The sequence below is a fragment of the Ctenopharyngodon idella genome, chromosome 4 (assembly GCF_019924925.1).
Source record: "Ctenopharyngodon idella isolate HZGC_01 chromosome 4, HZGC01, whole genome shotgun sequence".
Classification (NCBI taxonomy): Eukaryota; Metazoa; Chordata; class Actinopteri; order Cypriniformes; family Xenocyprididae; genus Ctenopharyngodon; species Ctenopharyngodon idella.
The window spans coordinates 10,923,553-10,940,942 of NC_067223.1; positions in this window are offsets into that span (position 1 = coordinate 10,923,553).

Sequence of the window (17,390 nt, forward strand, 5' to 3'; positions counted from 1 at the left end):
CAACAATGATAGATATCAAATTTGAATAAGGAATAATACATTTATTAAATAAAAATGTAAAATTATGGAGACCACAAATTAATATAGTAAAAAATAGCTTATAACACCCTTAAACTTATGTTTTGGTCTAATAAAAAAGGTCAAACAGACTTATTCATTATGTCATATTTGGTATAATGGCTATGAGACGGAAACAGACATATTTTGATACAAATTCACTTCTGATGGAAAATACACCCACTCAATCTTACAACAACATGTAAAAGAATAATAATATATAAAGAATAATAAAAGAAATAATATGAATAAAGACATTATCATAAACATTTACCATTTTGGATACACCAATCTACCACTTGAGTCTTTTTAGACTCATCCATCAAATTAAAGAAGACAAAATGGAATCAATATTTGGTTCAAAACTATCAGATGTATCACACAAATGGACAAAAGAAATCTTTTGATAAATCTAAACCACATCTCAATCCCTTCATTCTGTGCTTCAGCATCAGGATGCTTTAATCAGCCTCTCTGTTGCATTTCCCTTTGCTGCTAAGGTGCTCGTCAATCCTTCCTTGGTTCTGGGATGCTTTTCATCAGTTGGAGCAAACAGCCGGCTTTTAAGCCACCAGTTGAGTCTGCTCATTCTCCTCGATGATCCTCCTAAGGGACTCTTCTGCCTCTGCCAGGGTTAGAGGCACGCCTGGTGTGCTCATGTATCTCGATCGCCACTCAGATGGTCTTTTCCAGTGGTCACAATCAGGTGTCACACAGATGGGCAATCTGGTTCTATTAAGATATCTCAGGTAATCTTCTGATAGCCTCTACTCATACAGATAGATAGATAGATAGATATGGAGAAGATGGAGTAGAAACAGACAAAACAACAAGAACAAAACAAGACAACAACACTGTTGTTTTTCATACAGTTAACAATATATCAGCACCCGGATTAGTAGGATGAATATGCTTGATATTAACAGAACGACTTTTACCTGTGAATGGAAAACTTAAAAAGCTTTTGTTAGAGACAACATATAGTCACTCATCACCCAGTTCAGTCCTCCTTGGGATAACATAACCTGTGAAAATTTCATGTGGGTTGAGGGTTGTCCATACTTCAGTTATCACCAACTATTGAACAGGGCTTGAACCCATGTCCTTCCCATATCAGTCAATATCATACATAATTTGATTTTGCTGGTTTAAAATAAGTCAATTATCATCAAATAATATTTCTCCCTGGATAACACTCATCCCACTTTTAACATGTTAACAATCACAAGACAAGATTTTATACATTTAGAACAGAATCAGTTCCATTCGATGGAATCCATCATGACAAGCAGCAAAAGAAAAGAAACGTTAAGTGTGGGGTGGACATGGCAAGCTTGCTTGCTCTGCCTTCCCAAGATAATCGCTGCGCAAGTGTGGCACTTTTTCTTTCTGCTGCAACAATAACCCAGGTCAGGATAGTTAGCCAAATTCATCCATGACCATTATTTTATTGGGCATAATCAACATAGTGTGCCTGCTTAGAATATTTGAATACAGCTGTTCATGGCATACCATCTGCCATGGTGCACCATCATTCACACGCACCTCTCTCTCTGGCCAGAGTTTCATCTTTTTTTTTGTCACTGCCTCTGCAGACAGTCAACTGAATGGGGAATGTATATTGTTTAGGGTGGAATACCACCAAGTCGAATCGAATAAAACTGTTTCGATGACGGCAGAAATTACGAAACGTAGGCACTGTGGCATTCCCCGTGCAACAGTGTCTAGGCGTTTGGAATAATACAGTCGGACGATGTTGGTTACAATGGAGTTGAGTTTAACACCGCGATCACAAACCCCAAATTTTTCAATATCTGATTTGAAGAAATAATCTTTTAGGCCTAGGCTTGCCACAACGTAGGAGTGTGCCTATGGAGTCGTAAGAGCCAGGGTTAGATCTCGAAAAGAGCAAATAAGACATGCCATTTACAAACTGTCTATAAGTGTGTGTGCCTGAAGCTAAACAGATTTGTTTGGTTAACACATTAACCATCATCCTTGTAACAGACAGGTTAAAAAATTCTAATTCAACACACCTGTCACACTCACAGTATTTAATCAGTCTCCCACCATACCATCACTGTCTGGTCTTGTTGATTAATACCATTCAACTTACCTGGCTACCTACCTGATCTACTTTCCTGTAGAGCTTCCTGTCTGTCTTGAGCCTTCATCATCCGCCATCTTCTGTCCAGCCTAAACCCTTCCCGCACCTGCAAAGACAAAGAGACAATTACCATTGAAGCTATGTCTGCTAAACTAGCCATTTAAAGAACACTCATCTGTTTCTCCCGCTTGCTCTCTGCAACCTGCAAATAAAATACCTGTTCAACTGAGTTACCTATGTTGTCTCCTTCTGTATACTGACAGTAGCTCACAGTAGGTCTCATCATTAAAAATCAATTGTTTTTTACTTCTGGAACCCAACTATTGCGCGCTATAATTTTACTTAGAACTTCACATTTCTGAGCCATTATTGCACTGATTTTTTTAACAAATGGTCTTAAGATGCTTTTTGTGGATGTATAAAGTCAGTTAGTGTAAAGTTCGCACTCACTTAAAAATAAAGGTTTTTTTTTTTTGGCGTTGATGTTCACATTAACTTTATCATCCATGGAATCTTTCCATTGCTCAAAAGGTTTTTTGTAGTGGAAAAGTTTTTTTTTTTAGATTATTAAAATATTCTTCACACTAAGAAAAATTGTTCTTTTAAGAACTTTTCACTGAAAGGTTGTTTGGGGAACCAAAAAATGGTTCTTCTATGGCATCACTGTGAAAGAGTGTATGATACCTAGCAGAGTAACCACAGGTTACATAGTTTATCACATGTACTATGAACTTGTTCCATTACTGTTTCACTAAAGTACTGTTTTATCATATAAACCTAATAAAAGTCTTTTTATGAAGTGTTTTTTTGGTTGTGATATCAGTCATACTTGAATCAATTTGGTTAAAAGCATCTGCTAAATGATCACAAGTAAATGAAAAATCTTAATTAAAATGAATCCCATTTGGATTGATATTGTCACAACAGAAGGCATGGCCTCGCGCCGACAGATAGATGGAGGAGGCTTAGCTGGAGGACAAAGAACCAGGAGAATCCAGGGTGGAGCAGATGGTTGAGTGATCCAACGGGTGGCCTTGAACAAGACAGGACTACGCTCGACAGCGGCATCACTGGAGGGAGGAGCCATGAAGGAAGACAGCCAGATGATACCATGGTGACGACAGGAGGCAATGGCTACATGGGAGGTGGAGCCCACCATTTATTCGGAGAGTCGATGAAGCGAAGCGACCCTGATGACCTTGGCGGCTGCGACGGAGCTGTAATGACAACCGCCCGAGTTGGAAGCAGGGATCTGGAGGGCAAAGGTTGAGCTGGAGAGACCGAGGGTGTAGGTGGAGCTAGCCGCAGCTGAAGGGGTGGAGGACAGCGAATGGCCTGCAAGTCCACAGCAAAGGTGGTGCGATGTCTGACCCAGTCAGAGCCGAAGTAGCAAGGGAGCCTGGCGAGGCTAAATGCCCGGTGGTATGCTGGAGTTGAGGGAGGAAGGATTGCAGGCGCAGGAGCCACGGGCTGATAGGCAACAGCGATAACTGTGTGGCAGGCGTAGCTGAGGACTGAGGGGGACAATGAAGGAAAATGCAAAAACCAACAAAAAAAACAAAGCATTCCACATGGCAGATTCGAGAGGCGGTGGGAGAGGGAGGCTGGGCGGGGTAAGCACGACTGATGATGAAGAGTCACATTTGGGCATAATGAAGGTACATAGGAAATTTATCTCTCCACACACTTAAAGCCGTTAGTCACTTTCAGTGGTGGGGAGTAGGCGGAGCTCGCTTCCATCCCCTCATACTCCACAAGGACATGGTGATGGATGGTACAGCCGGCTTACACACCTGGTCAAACAAAGTGATGTCAGACTCGATCGCTCCTCTTGGTGCATGCTCAAACATCGTGGCTGAGGCACTCTCTCCATCTGCGGTGGGCTCATGCTGTTGCTCCTCACAGCAGGGTGGTACAGGGCTGGAGCTAGGAGTGGGACTGGCATCACTGTCGATGGATCCGATGGTGAGTGGTGATCCACAAGACGCCAGCTCCCACTCCACAAAGTCAGCGAAGCTCCCCCAAGGACCCTCTCCAGACAACTGCTCCTTGGTGGCGATGTTCAGGCCAGCATACAGAAAAAAGCATAGGCAGTCATCCGGCAAGCTTGATAGATTGGCGGGAAGTGTTCCTTGAGGGAGCGATTCATATTAATATTAATAAAAAGGCATATTAATAAAAAAGCAGGATTTTCCATGGTGGAAAATACCAAAAACCAAAAAAATGCAGCACGTAGCGTAATCACTTCTGGGTCGGGTTTTTTTGTCACAGCAGCTGTGTTGTAGAAAGTACATGAACATGATGATGAGGATGAAACGCAGTCTTTAAGAAATCCACACGTAAGAAATCCACACAAAGTGCGAAGCATACAACACATCTAAACAGACGAGACCCGACAACAATGAAAAGAAACAAAGGAACTTAAATACAGGTGCAAATGAGGTGTTTAACGACACAGCTGACAGTGATAACTCAAATCAAGAACCATGACAACAATAATAGCAAATAGTGCAAACAGGGAAACAAAGTCCAAACTGAGTGAGATTGTGACAGATATTATCCAATGCAATTATATTTCAAGTGTGTTTTAGGTGTCCAAATACTTCTTTTGAGTGTAAGATAATTTGGCATAATGCACCTCTATGCATATGAAAGGGTGATCCTTTACATCTGCTTCAATCTCAGTGTGGTTTACATTTAAACTGTCATCTCCCACAGCTTTCCCTTATCTGCTTAAAATGAAAACCCCAGTGGGTCCAATCTCCCAATCCGAGTCTTATAAACAGGTATGTTCTGGCTAAGCTGGGATTCAAAGGATCTCGTCACATAGTGCTGGTTTCATCTTCGGATCTGAACACCACTGGCAAGCAATCAGCATTTTATCATAGGATTGTAACCCAATTGACAGGCTCATATTTTAAACTAAATGTTGCAGACGGGTAAAACCTGCCTTGTCAATGAGTTAAACAGGAAAGGTACTTCGATTTTTAGGTAGCAAATCTAATAACGGCAAGGGACATGTGGACTTAGACATTAAAAATATAAGGAGGGAGATTCCTTCAAAACAGGTGGGGCGCACACACACACGCCACTATACAAATAAATCACACAGGGATATACATTATCACACTATAAAAAAGCATGAAACCTAAAATGTTTCCTTAGTATGGTAAATAACTGTAATAAATCTAACAGGGCATGTAATGCAGTTTTACATCTTTTAATTTACAGTTATTGACTTGAATTGATTTGGACCGGTCACGGCACGGCACGCATGGCACAGCTCTGCATGGCATGGCACAGCATGGCACGGCATGGCTCAGCCTCTGCTCTTGGCTTTCGGCTAAGCTCGGCTCTCGGCACTCAGCTCTTGGCTCGGCTCGGCCTTGGCCTCTGCTCTCGGCTTGGCTCAGCTCTCGGCACTCAGCTCTCGGCTCGGCTCGGCCTTGACCTCAGCTCGGCTCTCAGCTCTTGGCTCTTGGCTCTCGGCTCAGCACGGCTCTGCTTGGCTTGGCACAGCATGGCACAGCACGGCACTGCATGGCTCGGCATGGCACGGCATGGCACGGCCTGACCTGACCTGTAGATGCTACAAGTAGATGATGTTACTTTCTCTGTTCACATTGATTCTGTCTGTCTATTCATATACACAATTTATCAAGGACTGGAGCCTTGGTTTAAAGGAGTATTCAGGGTTTAAGCATCTGACATGCTGTTAATTACCACAGAAAATCCGTAATTTTTATACATCCCTCTTAATGCCTTCCTCTCTAGCTGTCTGCATCTTCTTCGCCTCACATCTCCACATCTCTCCCACTCAACATGTTTCATTATTTTTTCATGAAATGCTACAATTCAGCCACAACACTACAATACACTCTTAAAAATATTTAATTGTAACATATAATCAGCTATTTTTTTCTTAGTTTCATGGACTTTTAGTTCTGTTCAGTCCCCTTTGTTTTAGTCTCCTCCAGTCTGTAGTTGTCATGGTAATTGATATGATTTTGTTATACTGTCCAGCTGTGTCCTTAATTATCCTAGTTTGCCTGTGTATATATCTGCCTGTGTTTCAGTCTCATTCTTAGTTGACGTTAATTCTTGTGTGATACACCCATGTGTAATCAAAATGTAATATTTTTTTGTTTATTTATTTATGATGTGAAAAAAAAAGAGTTTATTGTTCACTGGGTCATTTATTAATTACCACCACTAAAGACTGAGTTTTGAAACAATACAGCTCTAGCCACTAGAGAAAGTAAGAGCTATGTGTTGCTGTGTTGTAATGCGTGCTGTTTACCTCAGAAGTTACCAAGCTGCACCTGAGGAAAGCCACTGAAGTTTGCTTGTCCTTGTGTTTCTCCTGATAACTCCAGCAGTTATAATCTGTTTTTACGTGTCTCAGGCCCGGGTCCAGTAACAGATTCTTGGAGGTTCCACCAAAATTAAAAACCAGAGTGTGAGGCCAGTGTTGGGATCCAGACTGCAAGGTGACAAGACGACGGGAAGGAGGGTTGCGTGTGACCTTGTGGCAGCTGCTGACGTCCAGAGAGCCAAAACGGACCAAGCTGAAAGGAAGGCGCACGCATCGCTAAGGGTCATGTGAGGGGGTCTGAAGCTGGACAAGATGGCGGACGACAGGAAAAGACTTGTCTGGTGCATAAAGAAGAGCCTACACATGCTGACTGTGCAGGAACTGGGGCATATTGCTGAAAGCATCACTCCAGTTGCAGGTTTGATTCCAACCACTATCTCCAAGGATGATGAAGAAAGCCATTTTAATTTCATTACTTCTTTTATGCAGTGTCAATTTCCTTGAACTAGAATATCTATCTATCTATCTATCTATCTATATATATATATATATAGAATATATATATACAGAATATTACGGATATGTAGAATATGTAGAATAAACACTGACAGCAGCAGAGCAGAATTACAGACTCCAACTCAAAATCCTTGCACTGAAGTGGGCAATTTGTGAAAAGTTTTAGGACTATATTTTATGCCCAACACTTCACAGTTTATGCAGCCAATAACCCTCTGACCTACATAAAGAGTACTGCCAAACTCAACACCGTGGAGTATAGATGGGTTGAAGAACTCTCAGACTTCAGATTTGATATCAAGTACAGACCTGGAAAAGTGAATGTGGACGTGGACATTCTTTCCCGGTGTCCACTGGATATCAACAAATACATCACAGGTGCACAAAATAGTTGTCTAGTGAGATCGTCAAAACCACATGGGAGGGCACTAGGGCTGCCAAACAAAAGGATGTTGCTTGGATCGCTGCTCTTAACCAGGCCCAGGAAGATCGACTTGAGAGTGATTCTGGTGAAGTCCTAGGAAAGCTAAGTCATAAAGAACTGTGGAAGGCACAGAGACTGGTCCCAGCTATTGGTGAGATTATTAGGCTGAAAGACTTCAATGTAAGTGTCACTAATGAAATGAGGTGGAGAGCCAGCCAACCTGTAAAGAAACAAATGCACGAATGGTCAAGACTACATCTGGAGGGAGGACTATTGCACAAGAGAAAACAGCAATGATGTCAATTTGTCCTACCAGCTAAATACAAACAGATAGTATTCCAGCACTTACATGATATTGGATATGTGGGTGTGGAGAGAGTAGTGCACCTTGCCAGAGACTGATTCCATTGGCCATTCATAAAGAAAGTCATCGAGACATTTGTTATATGGCAATGTCTTTGCATCAAACAGAAGAAGCCAGCTATACACGAAAAAGTTCTGATGGACAGTATAAGTACCATCTATGCATTCAAATTAGTATTCATAGACTACCTGCACTTGCAACACAGCAGGAGTGGTTATGAATATATCCTAGTTCTGGTGGATCATTTTACAAGGTTTGCCAAGAAAAAATCTTCAATGACTTCATTCCCCGGTTTGGATTTCCAACCAAATTACATCAGGACCAGGGTCGAGAATTTGAGAATGACCTCTTCAAAACCTTGCGCCGACTGTCAGGATTGAGCCTCTCCGTATCACCCTCAGGGCAATCCTGCTGAGAGGTTTAACAGAACGCTGCTCCAGGTGATAAGAACACTGGCAGAAAAGGAAAAGGTAACAAGGAAGGAACACAGATTGTGCATGCATACAACTGCACACAACATGAAACAACAGGATATTTACCGTTTTACTTACTCTATCTTGCGTTCAAAGTGACCAACGGAGAGGAAAGGAACAATCCAAATGGATATGCTAAGTAGTAGGCAAAGTGGTCGGCAGAAGCTTACCGAATTCTTGCTGAACAGTAAGAACTCAAATGCCTGAGTAAAACAGTATTATGACATGAAGTCAAGAGGAGTTGTTCTTTAACCTGGCAACAAAGTACTAGTAAAAAAAAGTGAGAGAGGCAGACCAGGAAAATTGAGATTTTACTGGGAGCAAACTGTTTACATTGTAAGGGAGTGGATAAACGATGGACCAGTCTGCCTGGTGGTAGCAGAGGCAGACATCTCAAAGTCAAGAATTTTACACAGGAATCTGCTTCATCAGGTTAATGACCTGTAGTGATAACAGAGGGAGCACCTAAACAAATGACAAAGATAAACCAGACAAAACCACAGGATGAGTCGGGATCTCCCTGTGACTCTGATAGTGATGAGGAACAGGATGGTGAGAACTACTAATGGCTAAGGGTATGAGACACCCGGAAGAACAATCAAAGGCTTACCATTAACCAACCTGATGAGAAACCTACCTGTGATCTTCTGCGACAACGACCCTATGGATAACCTGAAAAAGAAAGACAAAGACCATGAACAGAAATCCCCCACAACGACGACGCCCACCTGAAAGACAATCTGACAGAGATACAGAAAGAACAACCTACAGAAAATGAAAAACTTGCCTGTAATCTTCCTGATGAGAGTAAACTTATCTGTGAAAGACAAGTGACATGGGCAGAAACACTGGCAGAACGATCTAAAGATGAGAAACAGTATGAGGGAAAATGTAGTCGGATAGATGAAGGTGATATACTTAGACAAGAAGTTCTCAACATCACTGATGATGTGTCCCAGCCCATTAGTAAGATGTAAATTTTACCTGTTGTGTCTGGCTACATCAAGGACTACCAGGAGCAGGCTGGCTGATGACCGAGAAGAGATCAGTGACTACTGGAAAGACAGTCGACAGCACAGAAAGAAGAAAACTTTGGCAATAAGGGCTAGCATCCCAAATTTGCATCTTTTGAGAGGAAGAACCCACATTAAACTATGGACACACACTCTTATGAATACCCCCAGGGAAGCCAGAGGGGGAGAATGAGAACCCCGTATGGATGGACCATCCGGTGACAACGAATGCAAATGGATTTCAGACTATGAGTTCAAGATGCATCTGTGGCGAGGTGTGTAAAAACCCACATGGTCTAAAGATACATCAGACTAAGATGAAATGCCTGAAGAAGGAGTCTGACCCTGGTGAGATGCAGGAGGAGCCTGGCCTGGAATGCTCCCTCCTTCCTGCTCCCTCTGCAAAGAGAAAGAGTCACTTGAACACATCCTGAGCTGCTGCCCAAAGGCTCTTGGGGATGGCCGCAACCACTGGTGGCATGACCAGGTTTTAAAGGCAGTAGCGGAAAGTGCCTCTTTGGCCATTGCAAGCAGTAAGTACCATCACCAACCTAGGAAGGAAATACAGTTTGTGAAGGAAGGAGAGCAGCCAACACTGCAGCACAAAGCTCCAGCAGGCCTTCTTCATACAGCACAAGACTGGCAGCTTTTGGTTGACTTTGAAACAGCTGAAATTCCCAGCACACATCACAGTAACATCTTTGCAACCTGACATTATTATTTTATCAGAGGTTTCAAAACAGCTTGATTTGATAGAATTGACTTTGCTTTGGAAAGAGTGAATGGAAGAGGCATTCAAAAGAAAAAGCGCCAAGTACAAAGGTCTGATTGATCGGTGCCGAGAGAGGGGTTGGAGAGCTTGCAGTTACCCTGTGGTGTTTGGATGCAGGGGCTTTGCTGGTGGCTCTTTCTACAGAACATTCACTGTGCTGGGGTTGGGTGGGCCTCAGATGAGAGCAGCCATCAGACATCCGACAGAGGCTGCAGAAATAGCTTCAAGATGGCTGTGGATTAAAAGGGGTGATCTGTGGCTTGATCACCCCCAGCTGGGTCACCAGGGTGTATAATGTTGAAAGACCTGAAACACCCAGGAACATCACTGATGATGCGTCCCAGCGCATTTGTAGGATATGTTTTTCACCTCAACATACCTACCTATAATTCAGATGAAACTGACCAGACAAGCCAAGTCTGAAGATCCACACGTGACAGAAGACCCATACTAAAGTTTACTTATGAAACGTTAGGTCAGCTAACAATTCAGCCACACCCAACAGTGAACAGTTTAGAGACTTACAAGATAAATCAGATACCATATTGTGGATTATCATCTTATTACATTCCACCTCACCACTGTCACACAACAGAAGGATGCAGACAGGTAAGTTGGATTATTTGAGTTTATTTGAACAGACACGGAACTGGACAGGAATGCAGACTGGTGAGTAAATGACAATATGGAGATGACAAGTAGATTTAGCTGAATTGTAATAGTAATGTCTCTTTGCAGGTGAATGTAGCTGAAGCAGACAATGGGCAGATGACGGAAGACAGATGATTTGAAGATGGGTAAGTAGTCAAATGGATCAGGTAAGGAACAGGTAAGGAGTCTGTATTGTTCATACCTTGTGATGAGGTGCAGGAAATCAGAATTCCAGGGAGAGTGAACGAGTGGGAGGAGCGTGCTGAACTGGTGACGATGTGACAACCACATTCCATCTTACCATAATAGACCTTACTCTATCCTCACACCACAAGTCTCTCAGCATTTCCATATTTGGTTCCTCCGATAACAACTGGGTACTAAAATGACAAATGAGTTTAACAGTTTAATTTTAAATGGTTATATAAAAGAAGTGTTCACAGAGAAAATGAAAAATTGCTGACTGAAGGAACTTTAATGTGTATTTTGTGACACTGATAATTATAAAGAAGTTAAAATGATGAGATGTGTTATTATATAAGAGTGATATTCAAGAAAACAGGGAACTTTATTGTGTAAAGTATTTGAAGACATTGTTGTTCACAATAACAGAATAAAAAGACTCAGAGGTAACGTCAACAACTGTCTTTATTCACAGGTAGTTCAAACAAGCAGTGTTGCAAACAGGTCCTAATAAGCTGGTGCAGGCTATTAGAATACGGGTGACTGTACCCTCTCCATGGGCTGTTCCCGATGACCGCAGTGACAGACGACGGGGACGACCTCGACCTCTGGGTGCTGCACGGCTGGGATTATTGTGATGGAATTTAGTGAGTAGTAATGGATCCAGGATGTCATCTCGAGCAACCCATGATCATTCCTCTGAACCGTATCCCTCCCAGTCAAAGAGGTATTCGAGACAGCCACCTCATTGCCGGGAGTCCCGGATGGTGTTGACTTGGTATATCTGGCCTTCATCTGTGACAACAGGAGGAGGAGGCACATCATCAGCACCAGAATCTGTGGGAGATGGAGTGAGGATCTGCCTCTGGATGGTAAATGGACCAAAGTAGCAGGGGCTTAGCTTTCGACTGGGCAGTCCAGGTTGTATTGGGATGTTGTAGTTCTTCTGTCCATCTGTCCTCTGAAGGTGGACATGAGCCGAGTCCCAGACACTCTCACTTTCCTCAAAACAATGGTTCATAGCTGGAAGACTTACTCCAGAAGACTTACCTGACCAAGGAAACAGGGTAGTTGGTAACAGAGTACGCACTGAAATGGTGTTAATCCAGTTGTAGCTTGTCTCAGGGAGTTTTGAGCATACTCTGCCCACAGAAGGAACCGGCTCCAGCTGTGTTGGCGATTGTGACAATATGACCGCAGGTATCTCCTGAATCTTCCACTCATTCTGGCTGTTGTACTGAGGGCGGTACCCAGATGTCAAACTCACTGACACTCTTAAAAGTTGGAAGAAACCACACCATACCCTAGAGATGAATTAGGGCCCTCGATCAGACAAATTAACCCTTAGGGATTCCGAAGTGACAGAAGATTTGCTGGAACATCGCCTCTGCTGTTTCTAAGGCCTTTGGTAAACTCCTTAGTGGGATCATATTGCAGACTTTGGAGAAGCAATCCACTACTACAAGGATGCAGGTGTAGGCCAGGGCCTCCGTTAGTATTTGAAAACGGACCTGTCTATTATTTGAAAACTGGACCCGAACCCGGCCAGAAAGACTAAGACCCGACTGGAACCGATTGGTACATAGGCCTATTCCACAACAAATTGCTATTAACGTCAATAAACAAGTTGTGAAAATAAAACGTTTTGTCTTACCTAATGTTAGTAGCCTTCTTCCTTGTAATGTTACCTGACTGTGATGCACAACCCTCCCAATCCTCCAAGAAAGTTCCATCCATGTTATTCTTCTCTTGCCGATTGAAATGCTTAATCCACTCATTATTCCAGCTTCAAAAGTCCACTTGCTGTCACAGTGATGGATGACAAATGCAACTTTACAGTTTTGCATTTTGTTGTATCTGGAGTCAACTCACATAATAAGATAACTTAGACTGTTTGCCCTTTTGAACTACCATAACAATTGCTCATTCAGTGGCATGGCCGCTGATCTTAGCATTACTTATGTGTGATAGTTTCTGTGCTCTCTGAGCCAAGTCTGACCAAAACTTTATATAACAAGATTTAACAGATATAACAAGGTGGTTCATTCATAATATTATCATAAAAACAGGCGAAAGAAAGAATGCACACTTGAGACTGCACATGCGCGTTGCTGGAGTAACCTGAAATATAAGCTTTTTAACGCAATTTGAGCATCATAGAAAACATTCATTTGACAGTTTATCTTAGATTTTGATGCTTGTTTGAAATATGTTATTTAAATGTGAGTGTGCAAGGCTGCAAGCAGCTTTTGAGATTTGAAGTTTGTTTGCATTACTGTTGCACACAAAAGGAACAGGAAAACTCATGATCACTGTGCGCTTGCATTAACTGTCCACTCTGCTTCTGAAGGCTGGGGTCGTTCATGTTTTTTTCACCTCATTTTCCGGCTTTGCAAGTTACAGAACACACGAACAGCGCTGTTTGACTCTGAACACAGCTAGGTGATCTCCAATCGACTCGGGTATTACACACAATGTTAAACAGACCCGGAACCCAAAGTAATGGATTGAGACCTGACCCGGCTGACCATTTAAAATATAGACCCGAACCTGTACGGGCCCCGGGTTGGGTTTCGGGTCCTCTTTGTAGACCTCTAGTCCAGAGCCCGGAGAGGTGTGAATTGAGCCCATGAGGGGCAGAAAAATGGATGTTGGTAAGTAGATTCAGGCCTCAGGACCTCCAGGTGGAGCTGGCTCGTTGCTAGTGGCTGATTGTCTAAAGACCACTGAATTGAACTGACAATGATGGATTCTGGATGAGCTGGACAGGGTTCAGGGTTGTGCATTCTGGACAGAGCATCAGCTCTTTGGTTCTTTCTCCCAGGTCTGTAAGTAACAGTAAAGTTGAAGTAAAGAAGAGATCCCAGTCAGCCTTTCAGGTGTGTAGTCTCTTGGTGTTAAGGAGATACTCCAGGTAATGATGATCGGTGATGACTTCAAACAGATGTTTTGCCCCTTCCAGCCAATGTCTCCACTCTTCAAGGGCAAGCTTAATAGCCAACAGTTCTCGATTTCCAATATAATAATTACGCTTCGTCTGGGACAATTTCTTAGAAAAGAAGGCACGTGGATGGAGACTGGGAGGCTCACTCTGCCGCTGTGAGAGAACAGCTCCTACCCCAGTGGTGGAAGCATCAACCTCAATGATTAAACGGAGCTCTGGGTTGGGATAAGTGAGGGTAGGAGCTGTGCACAAGGCATTCCTGAGTGTCTGGAAAGCTTGGATGGCATTTGGGTTCCAGGACAGAGACTTGGGCTAATTACAGAGTAGTGAGATAAGTGGAGAGCTGATCCTACTGAAATGAGGAAAACCAAGGAAACGTAGTTCTTTGACAGTGGTGGGTTGTGGCCAGTTCTGAACTGCTTCTACCTTCCCCTGGTCCATCTGGATGCCGTTCTTACTAATGATGTAACCGAGAAAGTGGATGGTGTCTTGATGGAATTCACACTTCTCAAGTTTAAGTAAGAGTTGGAACTCACTGAGTTTATGTAGGACCTGCTTCACGTGGTGACAATGTTTGGCCAGGTTCCGGGAGTAAATCAGGATGTCATCAATGTAGACAATGACAAAGCAGTGGAGGTACTCCCAGAACACCTTGTTCATGAAGCCCTGGAATACTGATGGTGAGTTTGCCAGCCCATAAGGCATAAGGAGGTACTCGTAGTGGCCCGATGGAGTTACAAAAGCAGTCTTCCACTCACCACCCTCACATATCCGGACGAAATTATATGCGCTCCGCAGGTCAAACTTCATGAAGATCTGGGCACCTCGTCATTGTTCCAGGGCTGCTGGAGGGTATCGGTACTTTATGGTCTGTGAATTGAGTGTCCAGAGTCCAGAGTGTCCTGTGAATTGGGGCCAATGCAAAGCCTCAAGCCTCCATCCTTCTTACTCACAAAAAAGAAACTGGAAGCAGCAGGGGAAGTTAATGGATGGATGAACTTCTACTTTAGGGCCTCCTCGATGTACTCCTCCATGGCCTTCTGCTCCGGGATGGACAATGGATATACTTTTCCCTTGGGTAAGGTGGCCCCAGGCAGCAGGTCAATGGCACAGTCAAATGGCCGGTGTGGCGGTAGTTTGGTTGCAAACTGCTTACTGAAGACGTTGTGGAACGTCAGGTATTCTGGAGGAATTTCATGCTGGGTGATTACCTCAGGACTCTCAACAGTGGTGGAATTAAGGAAGACAGGTTCTGAAGAGGTTTAAATGTTTTTGATGACTGGTTTCTTGGCAGGTTTTAAGCAGCTTTCAAAGCAAAAATCTCCCCATCTCAGGATTTCTCTGCTGTTCCAGCACATGGTTGGTGAGTGTTGCAGCATCCAAGGGCATCCCAGGATGACATCAGCAGTGGATCCCTCCAGCACCAAGAATGAAATCCTCTCCTGATATAGTCATCCTATGCAGAGCGTCACTGCTGAATAAAGATTTCCAAGCCAGTGACATCATCATAAGTGGCCATTTGTTGACGAATGTTGGAATTAAGTCTTTGACAGTAAGCTGTGATAAGTGCTTTCATTCCAACCACTCGCTGCTGCCAAAGTGTGAAACTGAGGGCATAATCTGCAACAGAAAGTTTACCTTGATGTAAACTGAAGATTTGATCATGCACAGAGAGAGTGCTAGCAATCTGGCTGAACACTTTCTTAAAGTGGTTAGTGAATGCTGTCAAGGAATTTGTCACAGGTCCACTAGCTTCTCAGATGGAATTGGCCCATTGTAATGCTCTCCTGGATAGCAAAGAGATGATGTATGCTATATTCGCTCAATCCGTTGGGTATAACTGTGGCTGCATCTCAAAAAAGAGCAAGCATTGGAGAAAGAACCCGCTACACTCCTACTCCTTGCCGGAGTAGGTTGCTGGTCAGAGGCAGATAATGAAGAAGTGGTGACGGGTGGTAATGCTGATTGCCTGACCACTTGTACCAGATCAGTAAACGGATCGGGAGATGGATGGGGTGCTGTGGATGGGGCTGAGTCTGTGACAACTGTTTTGAAATAATACAACAGTGGTACAATACCGTATTTTTGTTTAAATGAAACATGATTTGTGATTACCTGTGATTGAACTATATGGACTAACTGTGAAAACATTGTAAGAGAATTTATTATTTGATGATATGATGTTAATGTTAATAATGTTACCGAGCTATGCCTGAGGAAAGCTACTCAAGTTTGCTTGTCCTTGTGTTTCTCCTGATAATTCAGGTAATTATAATCTGTTTACGTATTCCACGCCCGGGACCCGTAGTACTTGCACTAAGTTTGGTTTAGGTTTCCTTTCTAAAACTTCTTCATCCTCATCCTGTCTTCAACCCTTACCACGCTTAGACTCTGTGACAGCCACAGAAGAACCATTTTGGGTCCCTCAAAGAACCTTTCAGTGAATAGATCTTAAAAGAACCATTTTTGAAGAACATTTTAATTATATACAGAACCCTTTTCTACTAGCCTATAAAGAACCTTTCGTACAATGGATGTTAAAGGTTCTTCATAGAACCTTGATCACAATACATTTTTAAGAGTGTAGTGTGACATTACAAGAGGTCAGTCTTGAGCAACAAACATTTTTACACACACTATGGTCAGCTAATCATTAATTTTTTGCTCTGCGATGAAAAAGATACAATGGCATCAACTATAAAACTGGAATCCCACGTAGTGAATACTGAGAAGTGGAATAAAACAAACAGTGAAACTTTCCAGTGCTCGGAATTTGTTAACGTTTGTTAATGTTAGTTAATAAAAATACAGCAGTTCTTTGTTGGTTCATGTTAGTTCACAGTGCATTAACTAATGTTAACATATACAACTCTTGATTTTAATAATGTAGTAAATGCTCAAACTAACATAAACAAAAATTAATAAATGCTGTAGAATTAAAGTTCTTTTTTATTATAGATCATGTTAACTAATGTAGTTAACTAATGTTAACTAATGAACCTTATTGTAAAGTGTTACAGAGAACTTTAAACATAAACTGACTTCAACTTGCACATAAACACAACAGAATTCTTTCAGCGAGATAAAACACACCTTTTCCTCACAGTCAAATTTTCCTCGGGCAAAAAGGTCTTTTGGTTTCAATAAAGTTGTTTTTGAGCAAATCTAGCTTTCTCTAAACCTATTATGTTCCATAACATCTAGCATTTATGGTATGCCTGTACGTAAAATCATTCCTCATTTATGATGCCTCTGAAAACCCCAAATCCTCATATAGACTTTTACTGGCATCTAGGTTTACAGCTTAAACACAGTTCATGAACACTAGATAAACCTTGTTGGTTTAAAAGTAAACATAGGCACTGATAGCTACCATATTAGCATTGTTAAAATTTTAAAATCCTACCTTACCTGTTGCACATTCACAATAATTTGATGTTAAAATAAGACAATAAGAATAAAACTGAAATAAAAATTGATAAAAACTAGACTATAAATACAAATTGTTCTATATATATATTTAAAATTATATTTACTTATTTCTTATTATACAAACACCCACACATTTATT